This window comes from Pinus tabuliformis, chromosome 6, assembly GCF_031772625.1.
Source record: "Pinus tabuliformis cultivar Carrire ecotype Pingquan chromosome 6, CPIR1, whole genome shotgun sequence".
Taxonomy (NCBI): domain Eukaryota; kingdom Viridiplantae; phylum Streptophyta; class Pinopsida; order Pinales; family Pinaceae; genus Pinus; species Pinus tabuliformis.
This window is the reverse complement of record NC_142292.1, coordinates 1,661,583,160-1,661,589,358: the sequence shown is the minus strand read 5'-3', so window position 1 is coordinate 1,661,589,358 and position 6,199 is coordinate 1,661,583,160.

Here is a 6,199-nt window from a genome sequence, read left to right as displayed (position 1 = left end):
ATATCTCTGATCATATCCATGAATGGAGACGGCGTAGACGTATGATCAAATTTTGGATTCCCGACCAGCTTCTTACCGATTGGTTTACGACTTCGTTTGTGCCTCCGATAGCTCGGGATATCGCCATGGGGGCGTGTGTCACTGAAGAGCAAGCTATTGCTCGAGCTCAGTACCTTGACTTGGTTTATTCTCAGTCAGGTACATTATATGATTATCTGCCTGATGTCCCAAGACAAGGAACGTCTAAAGCCCCGCCAACACCCACTGTTGACGGTATCATTGGTTCGGTTAATTCATCCTCAAAGAAAAATCCGGCGAACCCTACAAAGCAAAAAACATCTACTTCGAATGGACAACCCTCCCAGGCATCGCCTGGTTCGAATGTTACTTCTAAGGTTAATGCCGTCCAATCCAATACGGCAAACAAGGCTTCGAAAGAGAAGAAAAAAGGGAAAGCGAAAAATAAGCCGGAACAACCTAAGCAGGAAAACCCAAAACCTCAACCTGAGGACGGCACTAAACGCAAACCCAAATATCCTTGTCTTATTTGTGATGAGGATCACTTTACCAAGGATTGCCCGAGGCGGTCCGAAGTTAGTCGTTTGTTAAAAGGCACCTCTGGGACTCCTGCAGTGCTCAAAGAGCCCTTTCCCACCCAACACACTCAAAAAACTCAAATGGTGGCTGACCCTACTCAGCCTCCCTCTTCCTTTGGTTCTCAAGTGTTTATGGCTGGTACAGTACCCATTAATATCAGTACTCGAACGAAAGATTATCCGTCATCTGCCGGGAAGGAGCCTGAGGTTCCCCCAAGTGCTCCCCCGTTCAGTTCAGGTCCACTCCACATCGAGAGACCTACCACTGAAATGCCTCTTCGACCCCCTCCAAAAGGAGTACTCTGGAAATCCTCGTATAATCCAAATGCTCATGCTGCACAGCACTACAACATCGTTGAGGACTTAGCACAGACTCCGTCGGCTATGTCCGCTTTAGAGGTTCTCCAGAGCTGCCCTTCTCAGAGGAAGTCCATGCTATCTGCCATTGGTGGCATAGACCCGGCCGATTCGGATTTAATAACTTTTGACTTAGAACGCCACACTCAAAGACTGCCTCCCCAAATCACCTTCCTCATACAGGTAATTATTGATTCCAAGACGATTCATCGTACAGTTATTGATGAAGGTGCCTCAACTTGCATCATGTCTGTTGCCTGTTGGAAAGCTATTGGATCTCCAACGTTGAGCCAATCTCCCACTACCTTGGAAGCTTTTGATGGAAGAGTGTCCCGTCCTTACGGTATACTCCAACATTTACCAATCTCTTTGGAAGGGAAGACGGTCGAGATGGAAGTTGAAGTCGTTGATGCTACTCTAACCTACAACCTCCTTCTCGGACGTAGCTGGATATACGCGATGCAAGCTGTTGCTTCATCTTTCTTCCGAATTATCCGTTTCCCTCATCAAGGGAAGATCGTTACCGTTGACCAGCTCTCCTTTTTTGCTTCTTCTTCCGAAGGCACCATCCCGTTTGTGGAGCATACCTCCAAATTACCTAAGAGTCTGGGAGCTGGACTTTTCAAAGATCCTGATCTTATGGGTGTTTTTCCACTCCCTCCTCTAAATATCGCCTCTGTCAATATGATCGCTACTGGCTCTGATCCGTGGCTCGTACCCCCCACAGACCAAGTAGATTCCTGGGGCGACCGGATGCCGTTGAGTCCTGCCGAGTTTAATTATGTTGAAATCATTGCTGCCTCGGCTCCCTCTTCTGCGCTTACTCCACCCTCAGGACTTCTAGATGAGGCTTCTTCGGATTCTCTAGGAGAAATATTCCTCTTTGACGAAGCTATTATTGAGACTATGTCTCTGGAGGAACCTCCCTGGTATAGTTCTCACCATCGTTCCTCATTTCTCCCTGCCTCGCAGCATTTTCTGACATGCCTCGAGCGGTTTGCTCCTTGTCTCCCATCACAAATCCTTCAAACGCCTATTCAAATTAATCAGGTTTTTTCTGAAGGAAATATGGCAAACATTACGCGAACCCAACCCCTCGACATCTCTGTTAAACCCAGGATCGTCGAGCATCTTCACATCGGAGTCACTTGTACTCCAGAGGAGATTCAACTTTATTCCAAACTTTTTCGCGAATTTCGTGATGTTTTCACGTGGTCCTATGAAGAAATGCCCGGCATTGATTCTAGTATAGTGATGCATGAAATAATCACGTACCCAGATGCTAAGCCTGTTCGTCAACGTTTACGCCCTGTACACCCCCGGAAGGCTACGGCGATTAAGGCTGAAGTAGAAAAACTTCTTAACGCCGGTTTTATTTACCCTATTCCTCTTACAGATTGGGTTTCTAACATTGTGCCTGTAACTAAAAAACAAGGTACAATCCGGGTTTGTGTCGATTACCGTGATATAAACAAAGCCTGTCCTAAAGATAATTTTCCCACACCATTCATTGATCAGATCATTGACGAGTGTGCCGGCAGTGAAATGTATTCTTTTATGGACGGTTTCTCCGGTTATAACCAGATCAATATTGCTCCCGCTGATCAACACAAAACTGCCTTTATTTGCCCATGGGGGACTTTTGCCTACAAGAAGCTCCCTTTCGGTCTTAAAAATGCCGGTGCTACCTTCCAGCATGCAATGTCTTATGCATTTCATGACATTCGGCATATTGTGCAACCTTATCTGGATGATCTTCCTGCTCATTCAGCTAAACGTCAAGACCACCCTAAACACCTTCGCGAAATCTTTCTTCGCTGCCGATACTACCGAATCCGGCTAAATCCTCACAAATGTGTCTTCTGCGTTGAATCTGGCAGACTTCTCGGTTTTATCGTTTCTAGAGAGGGCATCCGTTTGGATCCCCTTAAAGTCGAAGCTATCATCAATCTCCCTCCCCCAACTTCTTTGCATCAGTTGCAGAGTTTGCAGGGGAAAGCCAATTTTTTACGTCGTTTTGTTCCCAACTATGCCGAGGTGGCTAAAGGTTTTACACGATTACTAAAGCGTGATATCCCTTTTCATTGGGATGCCACAGCTCAGGAATCTTTTGAGCGTCTCAAGAGTCCCCTTGCTTCTGCTCCATTGCTTCGTCCTCCGAATTATTATCGCGACTACACATTGTATTTAGCCACCGCCGATACCCCTATCGACATGGTTCTTGTTCAAACTGATGATGATAACACTGAACATGTTATTTATTATCTCAGCCGCAACCTGTTAGACACAGAAACTCGATATGCTTATATCGAAAAGTTGGCACTAGCCGCAGTTTGTGCTGTACAACGCTTCCGTCATTATATTCTTTTGCGTACTACTACTGTGATTTCTGATTGCAACCCCATGACGTATATATTGTCACGCCAGTTACTGGGGGGCAAATACTCAAAGTGGATTGTTATCCTCCAAGAGTTTGACTTGGAATTTACCACTGCCAAGTCTAAGAAATCGAGTCTTTCCAAATAAACCTTCATTCCATCCACTCCGTGAATGCCATGAAGCTTGGGGGGCATGTACCTCGATTTTGCATCTTCATGCTGGGGGCATGCAACAAAATTTTTTTTAACAAGCAAAGTTCTCTGTGGTTCAAGCTTGTGTAAAAATGAACCCATACCTCATTTACATCCCGTGATTGCCTTTTATCTGCTAAATTCTGCTAGATGAGCCTTGGTTGTTTCATTCCATCGCCACCATCTCTTTGGCCGATCATATGCTTTCACTTGGTTGTTTCTCCTTTCCTGAGGAACCGCAGCAATGAGTGGTTTTATTAGCCAGCCTCTTAACCTTTGCATGTTTCGAGTAAGTTCCACCATTACCGGAACCAGTTGCTATCCTTTATACCACTCGTTCCTTCAGGACGAGTCGCCTTTACGCTCTTTTCTGACTCATAAAATATGAAAAGATTGCCGAGTATTTTTCCTTTTTGACTCGTTAAAGAAAATAAAAATGGAGGTCCGCTTTCAGCTCTTTTCTGACCATTTAAAGAGGAAAAGATTGCCGAGTCACTCCTCTTGACTCGTTAAATGGTAATAAGGGGCGGTCGTTTTAAGTTCTTTTTGTCGACCGTTAAAACATAAAAAGATTACCGGGTTTTTGTCGTTTCAAACTCGTTAATGGTTACGAAACGACGTGGTTTTGACCGCTTTTTTACTTTTTCAGGTCGAAATCACTAATTATGAAAAGTACTCCTCGATCGTAATGATCGGGCAGTTCTTTCGGGTATTATTTTATACTTTTTCGGGCCCGAGAGACACAACTTTACGAAAAAGGACATCCCTGGAGTTTCCTTTTCTGCTGTCTTTTCAAACTCTCTAAACATGAAAAGACGCCGAGTTCTTCCTTTGTCAGACTCGTTAAAACTTAATGACATCGGATTTTGTCACAACACAAGCATATGCTATCCCCATCAAGCTTGTTAAAAATAAATGGGGTACTCGCCAGAAATGGCGGGGGGGGAAAGAAAATTTTTGAACCATAATTATTACCGTGACAGCAGTATGTCGCTCTTGAACATGGCACTTTTCTGCTTTCGTGTCCAGGGTGGGGATATTTCATCTCATATCTTTCACTTGCTTCCATGGACTTGGGTACCCTATTTGACCTCTCATCCACTCATTGCCTCGTCATCATGACCTTTGATACATTGATGTCAAATACTGCCAATTCCGTTAATGTGCCGCCGATATGTTCAAGAGAAGTTGACCTCTGCAAAGAAACAACCTCCCTCTGATAGTTCGCACAATCTTGATTCACAACATTATCTCTCTGTCTCATGTCGATGATGTGGGAAACATTATGGCCCACCTTCGATCAAGGTCACTTCCTGTCGACTTCAACTCATTATCCAGGAAGTTGATCTAGAGACTCCTTTCCGGTGCCTTGGAGCCTGCATGCCTCAATGGCAAGTTCTTCGTGTTCGACGTGAGGTTTTCATCATTGGCCTCCGATCGAATGATTCTACGGGTGTTCGACTTCGGATCATTGATTCACACGCCGTAGATTGTACCTATAGTACCTTGAGGGCCATTGTCATTAGTGGTGGTACCTCTCGCGTCTGTTAACAGTTTCCACTATTGACTGGTAATCAGACGATGTTCATGCATGTTCGACTTCAGCTCATATATTCACATGCTTGAACTTGTACTCTTGTTCGGGGCGAGATGGAGCGCAAGACCCTGGTTTGTGTCTGTTGTAATCCAGGCGTGATTCTTGATACTTGACTCATTCACTGGATGGCTGCGACCATACCTGAGTCAATTCATTGATCCTAACCAGATGGCTGCGTCCATACTATGGATCTAGATTATTTATGTACTCTCTTATGGATGGCTGCGACCATACCACGTACATCATGTAATTGAACTATCAGTCATGTCTCTTAATACAGATCCTCGGCGACAGTAACTATATGTGCTCTTATGTGTTCTTGTGTGTTCTTGTAAAGCATTTCACCCCTCTCCACCTCTCGGACTTCATGCTTTAGGGGGCATCTGTTACACAGTAATCTGTCACCATCCCTGTTACTCCTCTTGTCGTACCTTGGAGGACTCATCCCGGGAGTTATAAGAAGTGACAAAGTCTAAAAACACTTGCATTATGTTCCCCTGAGTATGTAATTCATGTTCCCTGAAGACACCTCCTACAGATTATCCCTAAAAAGTGCTCTTTTTCCATTGGCGCAAGTCCACAGTGTCTTACCCACGCCAATCATGGAGATCCTCAAAAGAGGGCGCGACCATTGGCACTCTGTCTTAGAGCAACAGTCGCGCCAACCAAGTTTGGTCATGCTTTTTGCCTTAACGCACGCCCGACTGTTGTTTCCTTCATTACATGGAGCTTTTTGAGGATAAAAAATCAGTCTTATGTCGAGCTCTATCCTATCTCCATCTTTAATGGCTTTTGGGGATAATGTTAATCCACAAAAGGTGTCCCGGTTCATCGTATCCTCCTCCCCTCTTCATCTATATAAGCTTGTCATTATGCATTGGACAAGCTAGTGATAGTAGTGATAATCGTTAGTCATGGAGTGTTAGATGTTGAGTTCTTGAGTTCCTGGAGGAATGCTAGTGAATGCTAGAGAGTTTATGCTACCGGAGAGGAGATGCATTGCAAGACACATATAGTTACTCGCCCAGCCAGGAGAGGTTCGACGTCAGAACCATGGTTGTAACTTTTCCTGTTTATTA